This window comes from Molothrus ater, chromosome 7 (assembly GCF_012460135.2).
Source record: "Molothrus ater isolate BHLD 08-10-18 breed brown headed cowbird chromosome 7, BPBGC_Mater_1.1, whole genome shotgun sequence".
Lineage (NCBI taxonomy): Eukaryota > Metazoa > Chordata > Aves > Passeriformes > Icteridae > Molothrus > Molothrus ater.
The window spans coordinates 31,416,218-31,432,176 of NC_050484.2; the positions used below are offsets into that span (position 1 = coordinate 31,416,218).

At 41.0% G+C, this 15,959-nt stretch overlaps 1 protein-coding gene across 3 annotated transcripts in view; it reads left to right on the forward strand.

Moving 5' to 3' along the window:
• Positions 1–735: 735 nt before the first annotated feature.
• The window catches only part of MGAT5 (alpha-1,6-mannosylglycoprotein 6-beta-N-acetylglucosaminyltransferase), a 112,014-nt gene continuing 96,790 nt past the window's right edge, over positions 736–15,959 (forward strand). Inside the window, exons 1-2 of one of the 3 annotated variants that reach the window (XM_036386575.2) lie at positions 766–821; positions 11,953–12,050. The gene's annotated coding sequence lies outside the window, so the exon portion shown is untranslated. Of the gene's footprint in view, positions 822–11,952; positions 12,051–15,959 lie in introns of all 3 variants that reach the window. The other 2 variants (XM_036386577.2, XM_036386573.2) reach the window with 2 other exon arrangements.

Genomic DNA, 15,959 nt, shown 5'->3' on the forward strand with positions numbered 1-15,959 from the left:
GAAAGAAGGCTGTATCTATGCAGAAGAGCAGGATTGACCACGAGATGTCACCCAGCCTCTATGAACTCTGAGGCAGGCTGGAGGAAACAGAGACCGCTCTGAAGCTGAGCTAAACGAGAGACTGTGCCCAAAGCAGTCACCTCCTCACTGCAACAACGCACCCGCTTCCTCTGCGCTAATGGCTCTCACAAGCGAACTTCTGCTGGCGTGCAGAGCACGTTTTAAGGACAGCCTAAGCGGCTGAACAGACACAAATTCCTGTTTCTAATGCCTAGGAAACGTGTGGGCCGGTGTAACGCGTCCGCTCGGCGCGGGCAAAGCCGCGCTGCTGCCAGCGGCTTTGCTGAGGGAAACCCTCGCAGGAGGGGGACGAGCCCGATGAGGCAGAGGACGGGAGCCGCCTCCGCACGCTCACCACGGCGGGCGGCGGCTGTGACCGTGCCCGGTGCCCGTACTCATACCCGAGCTCGGTGCCCGGGGCCGTGCCCACAGCCGCGGCCATGGCCGTGGCCGGGCGGTTCCCCTCACGGCCGCCCTGCGCGCTCGGCGCCCGGGCACGCACTTTGCAGACACTCCCTGGCTCTGCCTCGCCCTGTCACAGGCGCTTCCGGCCGCGACCGCTCCCCCGCCCCGCCCTCCGCCCGCCCCGCCGCGCTGCGCTGCGCCCCCGTGCGCGGCCGGCACTTTGCAGACGCTCCCCGGCGCCGCCCGCCCCCGCCTGGCCCGTCCCCCGGCGGCGCGGCCGCGCCTCCGCCCGCGCTCGGCCATGGGCGCTGCGCCGCGCTCCGCCCGGCGCGGGGACCTGCGCGCCGCCCGGACAGGTGAGGCGGCACCGGGCTGCGGGGCCAAGGGGCTCCGCCGCCGCGCCCAGCCCCGCTGCGGGGGTCGCTGCAGCCGAGCGGGGGGGGCCGCACGCCAGCACACCCCCCCCCCCCCCCCTCGCCCCGGCGGCATCGCCCCCGCCTGCCCGGGCGCGGCGGCGGGCGCGGAGCGGGAGGGATGCGGGGATGAGGGGAGCGCCGAGCGGCCGCCCCGGAGCGGCGGGGCCCGTGCTGGCCGCGGCCCGGCCGCCCCCGTCACCTTGCGGAACGACCTTCCGCGGCGGGGGGAGCCGCGGGGCCCCCGGGCCGGCCGGGCCGGGCGGTGGCTGCGGGGAGGGGGCGGCCCCGCGCGCACGGAGAGGTTTCGCCGAGCGCGGGCGGCGGTGCCGCGGGTGGGAGGGTGAATCTTGGGCGAGAGTCTGTTGAAATCTCCCCCTTGTGATGCCATTTACAAGCTCTCGGTTCCACCCGGTTTCGTGGTTTTGTTCCCTCTCCAATGCTTTGTAAACCTCTAGGAAGTGAATTTGAGAAAGAGGTTCTTGAAAGCTGTCATCTCAGTGCCAAACGTGCCTTGGGCTGCCATAGCTACTACTTTTTCTTTTTATTTTTTTAGTTTTTTTTTTTTTTTTTAATTTGCCAGAGGTGTCTTGAGGTTTGGATTAGAAAAACAGTGCTTTTTATTTGCCAGCTGCGGTGTTTCTGGCACATCAACATCACCTTGTGGTTTGATCGCAGGGATTTCTGTGTCAAAATCACATCAGGCTGACCTGATGTGTTTGCATAGGTGTGCGGACCTACGCTTGTGTTGTTTTTTCTTGAGTTTCAGCAACTGTTTCATGCAAAGTTACTTTTTAGCACATTTAGGGGGAAAATAAATGTCACTCGGTTTTGAGGAAGTAAATCTTGGTAGAGGCTTTCCCCGCTGTGAAGAGTCTGTAGGTTCCATCTTTCCCAGCTGTGCTACAATATCAGTCTCATCTTTTGAGAGCATATTTTTCCTGCCGGCATTGGGGTCAGCAAACCTGAGAAAATGAATTCTCGGTTCTTGCACTAGGTCTTGTTACATCAATCTCTCTTGATAACTGCAGCAAGAATAGAACACTTTAAATGAAGGCTCACTCTTGAGATTCATGTCATTATTCAGTCTTATTTGCCTAAAAAGCTCCATCGCCTTGTCCCCATGAAATAGTATGATGGCTTTTTCAACAGCATGACTCATAATCCTAAATACAGGAATGAATTTTGCCTTAGTGCTGTGCAAGTGCTTTATCTAAGCAAACAGCTTTGTGTGTAAAATGCCAGTAGGGTGGAGGGAGTCGCTGGCACTCATCTGCTAATCTCTGTCCTCAGGAGGACAGTATTTAAAGTTGCTTCCAGATTGGGGGTATGTCTTTGCTCCCAAATCAATGAGGCGATCTCAGTTCTTCCAGCATAATTTTGCCATTTCATAAAAAGCTTTCAAAAAAGGAGGAACCGGTTAGTTCTTGGTTTCTATATTATTGAAACCATTTTGCCTGGGGATGCAAAGTTCAATTTAGTCTGAATGAATGATTTACCTTTTTCCTTCTTGATCTCTGTGTAATGACTCTGACTGTACTTCATGAGAAACCCTGCTTACTGCAGCACCCACGGTTCACAGAATTACTGCTGCTTGTACCAAGCCTGACAATAGGGGAAAAGCCTTCCACCTTTCTTTCTGGTGGTTTTACTGCATTCAAGGTACTCTCACTTCAGCTTTCTCTTCTTTGCCTATCTGAGGTGTAGGGAGTAGTTTACTCTTAAAATGGCCCATAGAACAGTCTGTTTACTGAAAGAAATGTCTATTCTTCATGATTTAACGTATGCAGGCTGTTTTCTGTTGCTCTTATGTAGAATATGGATTTATTTCGTACTAACAGAATAAGGATTAAATAAGAACATATGCTTCCTCTTTTCTGGGTGATAAATCCATCTTGCTGTCCCGGAGGAAGGCAGCTTATACAGCCTGGACTGAAAAGATGCTGAAAGACAAAGTGACTGAATGCTGAATATAAGAAGATCAGGTTGTCTAAGCTTCCAAACTCGACTGCCTAAAACTTGGGAAGCAGCCAGCAACACTGGGTGCAAATCATGTAAAATCCTTAATCTGCTTCATGAAATAGAATCTGGCAAAATAGTGAAGTGTTCTGAATTCTTAAAATGACTTAGAATAAAGACAATTGCTCACCAGTTTTAAGTTCTCTCCCTCCAACCAGACTCCCTTCGGTTCCCTTGTTTAAAAAAGCAAAAGAAAGCTTTGTATTGTTAATTTCTATGCTTCAGCTAGTACGTGGAATTTTATTAGCACCACTCCCTTCCCTTCATGTCTGAAATTATTCTTTTTTTTTATTTCATATGCTCGGTTATGTTTTTGCCATTGTATGCTGCCGTCATCTAACAAGTTCACTCTGCTTCTGTTGAGTAAAATAGCTTAGTGTGCAATTTCATTCGTCATCTTGGCTCCAAAATTTTAATAGATTTATTTAAATTTATTAGCTATGTGGTTGGTGTTTTAAAGGCTTATGTGAATGCCGTGTTCATGTTTTCATGCAGTGTTCATGTGAGAAGATTGAGATCTAAAGGAGACTTGGTGTTTTATGAGAGAATGGGAGAATCAGTTCAGGTTTTTTTCTGAGGAAGAGCAGTCCCAAGGGAGATCCAGTGGCAAACATCATTGTTATTTGCCAACAGATTTTTTGACTTAGTGTTTGCTTAGTCTCTTAAGTAGATGTGGAAACAAATACACTGATGAATATCAAAGTGCCAGGTTCTGATTGCATTTTCACTTATATCACATTGTTCCCAAAGTATCTGCAGAACTCTTCTGCTTAGCCTGTTTTGGAACCAGAGTACTCCAGCAGCAATTCTTGGTGAAAAATATTGGAAGCATCTGCTGAGGAAATGAATATGCTATACAGAGCTAATCAGCTGGGAATCTGATGAGTGGAAACTCTTTCAGGAATCAAGCAGTTTTGCTATTACTGCATCTTCAATTTCAAAAAAAAAATCTTAACTGCTTGGAGTGGAATAAGGTCATTCGTTATTCCTCTCTACTTTTGCAAAGTTAATATTTGTGCATCTCTGTATTTCATATACCACATAAACAAAAAACAAAAAAGCAAAACCAAACCCAGAAACCCAGAACACAAAAAACTAACAAATCTCTTGTCCTTCCATACTTCAAAAGAAAAAGTGGAATTTTGCATTTGCTACCCTCTGTATGCCTGCACACTCAAAACCCTCTTGTTTTCCTCTATACACCTCCTATTATTGGCATATAATATTGAAGTTTTGAAGGCTTCCTTATCTATTTAACTTTAATTTTTTGAAGAGCTCAGACCTATAATGTAAGGAAGTATAAATTCTCTGAGGTATAAATCTCAGATCATGTTTTGGTAGATTTCTGTTCCTTTTGACCCTGTTTGGTTTTACTATTTCTTCCTTGTTCCTGTGAGTTGATAATTTACTGTAAATTATGGCTACAAAGAGAGAGTGAGTAGAGTTTTGCAGTAACTTAGACTAGTTCAGTGGAGGGTTTTGGATAATGAAATAGGCTCTCTAAAGTGGATGTGGTTTGAGGAGGAGCCACCATAATGACGAAGCACTGACAGCACAAGTACTGACACAGCCTCCAGGTGTGAGGCAGTGCCTTTCTGTGGCAATGCAGACTTTTGTCAGAGTGGATAGCCTTCTTCTTTTACTCAAGCTGGAATAGTTCAGCTGTCTTGAGATGAACTGTGGGGTTTTGTTCTTACCGTCCCACAAGGAGACGTCTTGCCTGCTCTGATCAGGTCAATCCTTCAAGCCCAAGGTCTGTGCATGCAGTCAGGCCATGATGCAGCTCTTTCTTTTAGAAACTTCTGCTGAAGAGATTTCATACCTGTGTGACAGCTTGTGTACTAGGGAGACACTGCAATGAAAGTACCGAGAGGAAATGCTTTGGGTGATAGGGATTCCCTCTTACACTACTCTAAACAGCAAAGTCCATTTCACATGGAAAGCTTAAGTCAATGCCGTGATTCATTTGATTTATTATTTATGGTTTGTATGAGTTAAGAATCCTGTGATCCTGGCCCTTTGAGTCTCACAAGGACCTCTTATTCCTCTTAGCCAACTGTATTTTTTCATATATCCCACAGGCATTCCAAACTGTTTAACCTTGATTATTTGTCTAACCTGCTGACATTTGTCTTACTGATTTTTATATCCTGATAAAATCCTGTAATCTTTGAAAGTGATCAACCACCTCTTTTGACCTTGTCCTTTAGATAAAAGGTTTTCCCTAGATTACAAGTAGCAGGCTGAACCTGATTTTACTTTAATTGGTTGTTGCTCATGGGTCATGTAGTTTGTTACTTTTTTTTTAATATAATCTTTGACATGAAATGTATTCCTTATGGTTATGTTTCCCTAGAATAGTTTTAAAACTAAAAGCTTTTTTCTCTCTTGTTAGAGTTAGGTAATGAGGTTATTGCTGCTTGTTCCCATTGCCTGTTAAGGTTGTGTTCCTCCTTTCCTGTGTGCACCGTGACTGGTTCAGCTTTTTATTTAACCTGTGTTGAGCTCCTAGCAGGGCATTCTCCGACAGCGACTGATGGAGCAGTAGATTGCATGCTAGGTAAAACTCCTTCACCAAAAGGGCTGTTGGGCTTTGGAACAGAATGCCCAGGGCTGAGTCAGCATCCCTGAAGTTGTTTAAAAGACATGTAGACCCTTGGACTCAATGTTCTCAAGTACCTTTTCCAACCAAAGAGATTTTGTGATTCTACATTGTCATAAAAGGTACAAACTGCAGTGAATTATCATTCCTGCCCAAGATTGTGTTGTGTGAACTGGATGGCTTTTGATCTTTGGAATACTGAACAGTTGGATTCTGCCACATTGTGTCATAGTCCTCTTGTCTGCAATGTGTGTGAGCAGAGTGGATTAACACATTTTTACTGTTTTACTAATAAGAATCTTCTGTATGAAGATATATTCCCTTGGGCAATAGTTCTCTTGAGTTTGAAATGCTGTCTTATCCCTCACCTCTCTTTTTTTTCTGTCCTCACCCTTTCTCTCTGATCCTTTTCTCAGAGAACTGTTACTGTTCAATGCAGCTTCAATGCAGTTTTTGAACTCTGCAGATTGCATGTGATATACCTGGAAGACAATTTCAAGTATTTAAGGACCCACATAACTAACCTTTTATTTTCTCTTCTATTTTGACCTTCTTTTTTATAAAATGAAGCATAAAATATGTTTTGATTGAAGGTGCACTGTCTGAAACATTTCATTAGTCACATAAACCTTGTCTGCATAATATACATAACTCCTTCCTTCAGTGAATTTGAAAATTGGTATAGTATAATAAAAATCCTTGAAGAGATAATCTACCTCCTAACAAGCTTATGTAATTGCTTGTTAAGTAATTTCTATGAGTCTTTCTTGATAGGCCCCGTTCAAGTACAGTTTGTGCAATGACTTAATTTTCTATATTCTAGATTTAGAAGAGTGAAAATACCAGCTCTAAGTTGCACAAGAAAGTTTCATGCTGCACCACTACACCTCTGTATCAGGCATTCCAATTCATTTCCTTCTCCTTAGTCTCTGCTTCTCTCTCTGTACAAGTTTGACGGTATAGGAAAAAGGTGTGGAACATGCTGTAGAGAAGTAAAAAAAGATTTCTCAATCTTTACCACTCAGACTTCAGCCTAGGTGTCTCAGGATATTTGACCACATTATTAAAGCTACCTTGTTCCAATCAGTCCCTTAGCACATTGTTTTGGTTTTCTAAGTTCTTGTAAAAATGAGCAGTTTGCTTCCCTGTATTTCTTTTTGTGAAATGTAGTTCCTCTCTCAGGATTATTGATCCTCCAAGAGCATGGTGAAATGCAGAATCATTCTGTTTACACTTCACGTCTCTTTCTGTTATGCAGCTGCTTTTCTCTTACTAGACTGCAAAAAATCATGCAGGAGCAGAATGCTTCCAGTGGCTTTTCTGCTAAAGCTAACAGCTATTTTACTACACTTTAAATTAACCAGTTTTGAATACTTAATCTAATTTTAAGAGCTTGTAATCAAGTTGCCATATTTTATGGTTATACTTTAAATATGTTTATGGTTATAGCTTAAAATAAAACATTCAGTTGTTATTTTTAATAGAAATTTTCTGAAATACTGGTAGAGTTTTTTTATAAATCAACAATAGTAGTAAAAAAAAAATCTTTCTTTTGATAACTTCTCTTGAAAGACAAACTGTGCTCCTTATAGATAAAATGTGGGTTTTGTTGGAGTACTTTTCCGGAGTGTTTTCAGTAGCTCAGCATTCCTAAGTTCACAAAATTGGATAATGAGTAAAATAAAAACTTCTGGCTGTATTAATGATGTGAGAAATGAAACCAAGTTGAAGCAGTGTTTGGTTTCACCAAGTGATTTGACCTATTACTGGATCTACATCCTGGTGGTTTGAAGCCTCTCAGGCAGCTTATTGATATCAGGTTTTGGCCCCAGTTGTGAATCTCTGTGAAGTCTTTGAGTGTTTGAAGTGAGTCCCCTTGGGCTCTGGATTGATAACCTAAAGGGATGATTCATGATTCCTTTGAGGAAAAGGTTACAGTAACTTTCACCTGACCTATCACACAAAATTCTTCCCAAGGTAAATTAGAGAATATTTGAGGGAGCAAGGAAGAGCTTCAGGCTGGGAGCTGCTCAAGGGCTTGGTTTCCATCACAGATTTCTGCATACTTGCATCTGTGATGAAGTTCTGTGGAAATTGGACTTTCCCACTGTAAGTTTGGAATTCCCCTTTGGTGGGTGATCCAATCTGGCTCCTGAACCTGCAGTAAAGGAGCAGGTTGTTACAGCACTGCTGATTTGTTACCAGCAGGGATTCAGTGTTGCCACAGCTCTGTGGTGAAAGGGCTGGAGCTTTCCAGTGATGTAAGGAGAGTTTAACCACAGTGGTGAATTCTGGGCCGGTGTAAAAGGCACATTGCAGTTTACTTAAGCTCTTTTTGAGTTGATGCTACTTAAACCTCTGGCTCTGTATACTAAAACCAGAACAATGAGGCCCAGGTGTACACTTAAACTTTCCTTTGAGGGCTGTACTGGCTGATACAGAGCAAAAAGTTGTACCAGGTTTAGCTTCTGTTCAGTTTCTATTCAAGACCTTGTACCTTGATTCATTTCCTGGTGTTGTAGTTTCCATATGCACTGGATGCATAGCTTTTGCACTGTGTAATGTCACAGAATGCCACTTCTGAGTCACTTAAAACATGGCTGGGAGCACTTTCTTACACACTGAGATATTGGCATGTATGCGGCCACTTCTAGAGCAAAGAAAACTGTGAGCCTTATAAATGGAAAAAAAATCATTTTTAAAAAGCTGTACTTGAAAAATAGTATTGTAGTTTAACTATGTGTGGAAAACTGGTCTACATCAATTTTACATTTTTTAGACTTAAGAAGGGGGTTAGATGGAGATCTGAAGTATTTTCTCATTATTTGGGGTTTAAAAAAATTTTAAGAAGCAGGGGTTCTTTTTTCCCCTACATTTGAAGTGCAAGTTTCCTTCATCCTTTGTACTTAAAGACTGGATTTTTTTTCCCCCATCCACCATTAGTATTCTGGTTTGTTAGAATTGTCTTGGACTCTATTCAGACTGTTTGTACCCCAAGTCTGTTCTACCTTTGAGTATTGTGCATGGTGGATATGGAAAACTTGAACTCTATTGCCTACTATCAATATATATTTTTATGTTTGTTTATCCAAATTTAAAAACAAAAAAGCCTCCTCACTGTATAAATTCCTGATGTACAACTCAGATTTCACAGTATTGATTTTGGGTGTGCATTATGAAAAGGGTTTTTTAATGAAGGTGTACTCTTGCCCTTTGACAAGCTACAGAATATTTTTAAGTATGCCACCCACCTTATTCTTTAACTAAAATTTGACATTTAATTAAAAAGGCTGCTGATGCAGCATTGTAGTTTGGCAGAAATAACTGTAGGAACCTTACAGTGTCTACCTTGCCTGTACTATGGGGATCAAGCCCATTGCTCAGGATAAAGATGTTTGTCCAGGCCACAAAAATGCAGAATTAAAACCTTCTCATTTGTTATTTTGTACTGACCAGCTCTGTCATCCTTACATTTGACAAACAGAGAAAGAAATCTGTCAAATGTTATTTTCATACTTTTCCTTTTGCTAATATATTCTCACTTGTGTTGTGTGTGTGCCTCAGTGCAGTGCTAACCATTGTCCAGTTTACTATGGTGTTCAGGTCTTTATTTCCATTATTAAAACTTATTTAGGATGTCATGGGAATCTCTCAATCTAAGTATGCAGAATTGGGGTTTGTTGTTGTGAGTTATGTGTGAGGAGAGCTTTCTGTATCCCCTGTTGTGCTTGAAAAAAAAGCATGATTTCGATGTTAATCCAGACTTCTGAATGGCTTTTGCTATTTCACTCCAAGCATTTTGTCTTCAGTTTCTAAAACCTAATTTTTTTTATTTAAAAAGTTAGGAAATGGCCTTATTGCTAAACTCCTTGACTTCTTGAATTGACTAAAAGAGAACCCACTCATCCTGCTCCACCCACTGGACAAGCCTAAATGGATTTTTTTTCTGTACAAGTCTAAGTTGATGAAGTCTCTGAATGCTGTATTGTGCAGTTGTGCTGAATCTTTGTTATAATCAGCTAATAATAGGTTCTAGCTCATGTTGTACCTTTCTGTTGGGTTGTTCATTACCTATTTATGAAAACATGATTTGAAGCATTGATTTCAAGCCTTCAGAAGGCCAGTTAGTCTTCATCTTTTTCTTTGTCACAACAAAGGTTCCTCACAGTTCCTCTTTGCTGTTTTTTGGGTTTTTTCTGATGAGCCTTTTTCAAGTGACCTCAGGATGTCCAAAATGATTGAGGGTGTTTTTACTGAAGGTCTGATTCACTGCCCATGTTGCACAAGTTTTGAATTCACAGAAAATGGAAGTAGCACATTGAAAAACTGGGTAATCCATGAATGTCCAGTAATTTGTCCTAGTCTGCAGAATTTTTTTTCCCTTGGGATTATTAGCACCAGAGTTATCTTCCATGTTTTTGCTAATATAGTCAATATATTATTGGAATAACATATTTGGCTTGATTGTTATAAATGTTTGTGTAGGAATCTCATCTAAGGCTATCATTATACCTCCCAAAGAAAGCTAGTCAGGCTAAACAAATGAAAATATTATGGAGAAAATGTAAGTTTGAAACTTTACATTGTCTCAGTGGTCTGTTAGAATGTAGGAAAGCTGAGCGGAGCAAGGCAGCAAAGAAATCTTAATTTAGACAGCTTTTAAAATTCCATCTTCTGAAATGTCCAGTAAATCCATGCTATCATTTCATAATTAAGCTGCTTCTTTCAGTCCTGAACCTCAAGTCATATGTTGAGTCCAAACTGTAGGATATGACTTTTCCCATTGTAAAAATAATAGTCTAAGTTGGAAACTATTAAGTGATAAAAGCTGCAGGAAGAAATATCATATTCCTCTGAAATACAGAGGAAAATACTATTTTAAAAATTTATTCTTTCTTTTGTCAGGCTAGTAGCTTGAACTGTTCTTCTCTTTAAGACCAGACCTAATAATAGAATTAATCATAAAATCACAGAATGGTTTGTGTTGGAAAGGACCTTAAGGCTCATCTCATTCCAACCTTCTTGCAGGGACACCTTCCATGGGACCAGCTTGCTCAGAGCCCCATCCAACCTGGCCTTGAGCACTTCCAGCCACTCCTGCAGTGAGGGTGTTTTGGTGTCCCCCGTGGAGTCAGAGCCACTGATGGATCTGCACGCAGGTGGCTCAAGCACACATTTACCCACTTCAGCCAGAGGAATTTGGGTGTGAGGCTGACAGGATACCATGGTCTGTGATGGACCCTCATGGTTGTAGCTTACACAGCAAATGGACTGCTCAGGATGTTGAAATGTGATAAGATAATGCCTGAAATAGTTATTTGCAGGTTATCTGTCAAATCCTGGCTGCTACAAAGATAAATCAATGTAGCCCAGTGATACACAGTTTAAAAGAGAAAGGCTTTTTGTATCAACTTTGAAGATGTGTTTGCCAGCACATTTCCCCTGTGAGTTGAAAGGAATGAGTATTTTCATAATATTAGAAAATCTATTCCTCTGTCTCTGCCTATCTTTTTCTCTTCATTAGGTTTGACTAAACAGTAAAGAAATCCATTCATCTGTGGTAGTATCAGTAAAGTGGTCTCTGTTTTCCTCTCTGCTGGTACTACAGTACAGTTTCAAGATCATTTACATTCTGCTCAGAGCTGTAAGTGATCTTTTTGGCAGCTTTGTGCATTTACATTAACTGCTGGATTGTAATAATTTTCAAATGGATTGTCTGAAAGTAGAGGGTTTTGGGTACATATTTATAGATTAGTATTCCTGTCTGTGGGTTTATTTTATGTCTTGTACATTTACCTAACTAATATAAACGTGGCTCTAGGAAGAACCTTTTTAGATCAAAATGCAGAGCTTTTCGCTGTCATCATTCTAGAGATGGACAATATTGCCTATTGAATTTCCTTTCTCATTCTGGAAGCCATTTGGATTTAGGAGGCTATTTAGGTGGTATTTTCTAGAGATTTTTTTTATGCTTGAGGGAGAAGAAAGGAAGCCTTGGTGTTTACATTATATTGTTTATCATGTGTTTGTATTGTTGAAACACAGGAGAACTAACCTAAATAATACCCTAATGTTTTTGAGTGGACCTTGGAAGTCTGACTTAACTGCTGTGTAGATCTTATCCCTGTTATTCAGGTAATGTTTGACAAATATGTGGGTTTTTTGTTGTACATAGGTGGTGTTTTCAATTTATATTAATGTCTATCTGATGTGTTGAGGAGCTTTTAGTTGGTACACAGCAAGATTTTCTGCTAGAAGGAGCATTTTTTTTGTCTCTTCCATCCATACCACTATGAGTGGCAAAGAGATTTGTGAATGCTAAGTTTTATGTGACCTTTTTAGAGATTAGCTACCAAAGTGGACACATTTCTCCTTGTTTTTGGAAAAGCTTTTCATTTAATGACAGTGCTTCAGTTTAAACCACGTGTTCTAAGAACTGGCTTGTGTTCCCAGCACTGCAGGGGGAAAAGCTCAACGTGCATGTTTGAGAACACACTGAAGAGCACACGTGGGGGAATTCCAGGACTGGTGAAAATTTCAGAAGGTAGAAGGTATTTAACATAATTACATAGCTTCAGATTGTATAAACCTTGTACAGTTCAGACAAGTGCAGAATTACCTCACCAAACTTTCCCCTTTTTTTTATTTAATCTATTTGAAAAGCTGCAGAGGACTGAATTTCTTAAACTGAGAAAGTTCAGAAGCTAGACAGGTGAGGTAAATAACCCTCTGATATGATTCAGACTGGAAAATATGAAATCAAATCCATGACAACGCAAATATAATCTCATTTTTGAGTTACATAAGACTGTTTAAAATGGGTCATTAGTGTTGAGGAAAAACATGTTTTAATTTTCTAGGCTTTTTTCCCCCCCTCCCCTTCCCACACTAGAGGGAATGCTTTCCTCTAGGGACAAAGATAGGATGAAGCTAAATATATCACTTGTCTACTTTATTCTCCATCATATTGCTCCAGTGGTAATCACTTGTTTGAGATTCACCTTCAGAGATTCTGCCTGACATATGGTGACGTGCATAATGAATATATGCAAACATATAGCAGTTTGAAATTAATTCTTTATTGCACTTAGGTTTTAGTTCACAAATTTCTGTAATAATTAAAGAGATTTGGTAACCATTAACCTATGCACTTATGGGAAATTTCAGCTTAATTATTTATTATTTGTGTGAGATGAAAAAAAAAACAATTTAAGACCTGCCTTGAGAGTTTGGCTTCTCTTGTTTCCTAATTTCAAATTATGTACAGGCAGATTAGGTTTCTATATTTTGAAAGTACCACCACTTTCAGGGGAGGATAAGAATTTGGTTGTTTGAGAAATGTGACCTGGGTGGCTTAGTTAGGGTTTTGGCTGGTGTTCCGTTTGGGATTTTGGGGTGTTGTTTTGTATTAGGTTGTGGGTGCTTTTTATGTGACTGTGGTCACAATAGAATGGGATGGGGATTGTTTTATTGTTTGGGATTTTTTCAGCTACAAAGAGATCTTGGATAGAAAGTGAGTGACTTCTTCAGCAGCCCCTTAGAACTGAGTCATACAAAGGGAAGTGCGCCCAGGTGTCCTATAGACATGCAAGAATGTAAACCTCAAAAACCAGTTCTCTCACAAACTCTTTTTTATACTGTGTTGTGGGTAATTGGGGAAAGCACTGAAATGTTCACTTTCCCATTCATAATGTGAACCATGTGATAGTGATGATGAGCAAGATCTCAACTGCTGCAGATCTTGTTGATCCTCTTCCTTGGGTACTCCTGACTGTCAAAATTGTCATAATTGGTTGCCAGCAATAGGAGTTGTATCCACGAAATCCAGCTCACAGCTTCTGATGATTGAGATAATTTACTTTGAATTTCTATTCAGTGGCTATGTCCTATTAATCCAGCTTCTTGTTCATCCTGATTTTAGATTCTTTATAGGAGCTGACAGTAAAACTTTTCAGTTCATGCTGAAAATTACATGTTGGCAAATAAACAGGTAACCATTATAACACATCAAATCAGCATCTAATCAAGCCTTGTGCGGAGCCTTTGATCAAGTACTTGATAATGAGTCATGATGTCAGTCAGTGTGCTGAACCAGAAGAGGACAACAGGATGATTGTAGGAGAGATTCCTGCAACCTTGATGGACAGCCCAGTCTACACAGCCTGAGCTATGCTAATCAAACTAGCAAGACCAGATTTGCAGCTGAAATAGCAAATTAATTATTGCCCTACTTAGTTTGCAATAAGGTCTAGGGGACACTGAGGTTAATTGCATGGGCAGATGTGAGGGGGCAATGGGTTCTGGTTGGAGAAGTGGAAGTCTGCTGGCACAGATGGATTCAGAGTAGCTCGTGTCTTCCTCACTTAAGCCTGTCACACTGAGAGATTTAAGCCATGCATACTGAATCACGTGTCCCATGTCATTTCCATTTGTCAAATCACAAAACCATTGTCCCTGTCACTCCCTCCACTATTTTGGCTTGACTGCAATAGTTTCTCTTACCAAAAATGGCTGCTGGTAAGCCTGAGCATTTCTGTGTTTTCTAAATTATTCTTCATGATCAGAAAGAGACTAAAAATTTGCTCATACGATGTTGTAAAGCACTGTTTTGAAGAACAAAAGAGCAAAAGCTTTGAATGAGTGGCAAGCAATAATGATTCCCTGATATTTGTTGTGCTGTAGAATATTGGGGTCCACAGAGAAAAGGAAAAGTAGGGATGAAAGCACATCCTAATCTGAGTTTAGGAAGCTCAGGTCCTTTCATAGTCAATAGAAAGGACAAGGCTTTTGGGGCTGCTGCTTTGAATCATTCCCTAAAAGAGGGAGAAGGGCTAAGCTAAACATCTCTTTGCTACCAAAAGATACAATTTCTCCTTTTCATTTTCACCAGCCCTGATACGCACCTGACCCATCTGTTAGACAGCTTGGTTTGTGAAACAAGCAGAAAGCTAATATAAGAAAAAGGCTTCTTTTGTTTTCATGAGCTGAATCAGCTCATCGAGGGATCTGTTGATTTGGCACATGTAGCACAAAGGGGGGTGTGAGCCTGGGTAGTTGGAGCAGTAGGATAAGTGCAGGGAGATTAGGCTGTTCCTCAGCTGTGAGCTGCTGGCTCTGCTCAGCCCTCTGCTGTGCCTGGACCCTCTGCTGTGGGTCCAGAGGTCTCCAAAGACCCCAGATGTCTTCACTGACTAGAGTGACAAAATTACCCACTGCTTCTCCTTCTGCTCTGGTGACAACACTGGCTGCTGTTGCCATCTTTGAATGTTAGCTTTTCCTTCCTCTTCTTTCATCCTGTGTGATCATGCTTTTTTTTTCTTTTTTTTTAATTTGAAATCAGAAAGTATAGTAGCCTTAGTAAATATTTATACCTTGTTAGGTATATCTTCAGTAAGTAAATGATGGAAGGGTTTCTGTGGCAAATAAAACTAACTTTGTCTTCAATTGTAAGTAGGGTATATGCAGAATTTCTGTTTTATGGCTACACTCAAGAACAACACACCTAAAATATGCTGCCACACCTGTAACCATGTCAGAGTTCAGTGCCAAGCCTAGTGAAGCTCCCTTTCACTTAGATCACATCTGGGGTCTTTGCCTTTTGGCAAGCAGTCAAAACCTGATTTAGCCCTTTGCAGGCATTAAGCCCTGCTCTTAGACATCCTAGCTCAAAAAACTGTGTCCAGTGTATGGTGTGAAATTAATCAAAAGGAAACAAAATTAATGACCTGCTGTGGTGCCATCCATCATGATATCACTCAGCAGGTGTGAAATTAAGTTGCCTTGACTGTGGATTAAATTGAACGGCGTGACGTGAACCTACAGGAACTGTTTCCACTAATACTGGGGAGCAAGTGTTTTTAAAGAGTCCAGCTTAATGAACTGCTTATGCCATGCACTGCATAGTCTTATGATCATTTAACAGCATGAGTTTAGATTATGCTCCCTAAGAAGATCAAGTATTACTGTATCAGTAAAAATTGTTAAAGGCAGGCCACAGAAATGTGGTTTTAATTTCTGTAATTACTGTGCACCAGATGGTGGATGTATACTTTTTTCCAGCATAAGTACTTCAGCTCAAATATAAGCAGTTGTGATCTTTATTTACAATTCATCAGATTTTAACCTAGGTGATAACAATTCCTTTGTTATGGCCCATTATGATGACCTTCAAAGAAGTATGTAGATAAAACCTCACTATTGTTTGTTATGGTTACAAAAAACCTTTCTTCTTGGGTTTGTTTGGCTTTTCTTTCTCCCAGATCTTAGTTACAGTGATAGCAAAAGTATGCACTAACCTTGTTTTGGAATAAGTTATCTAATGTTAGAATATGTACTTATAACATTTGGTAAAGTTTAGTTAACTTATGAGCAATACTGCAAAGATGCAAAGTACATTAGAGGTTACTAACAACTTGAGAGAAGTGAGGAAAATGAAGGAAATGTGTTTCCCAATTTGAATC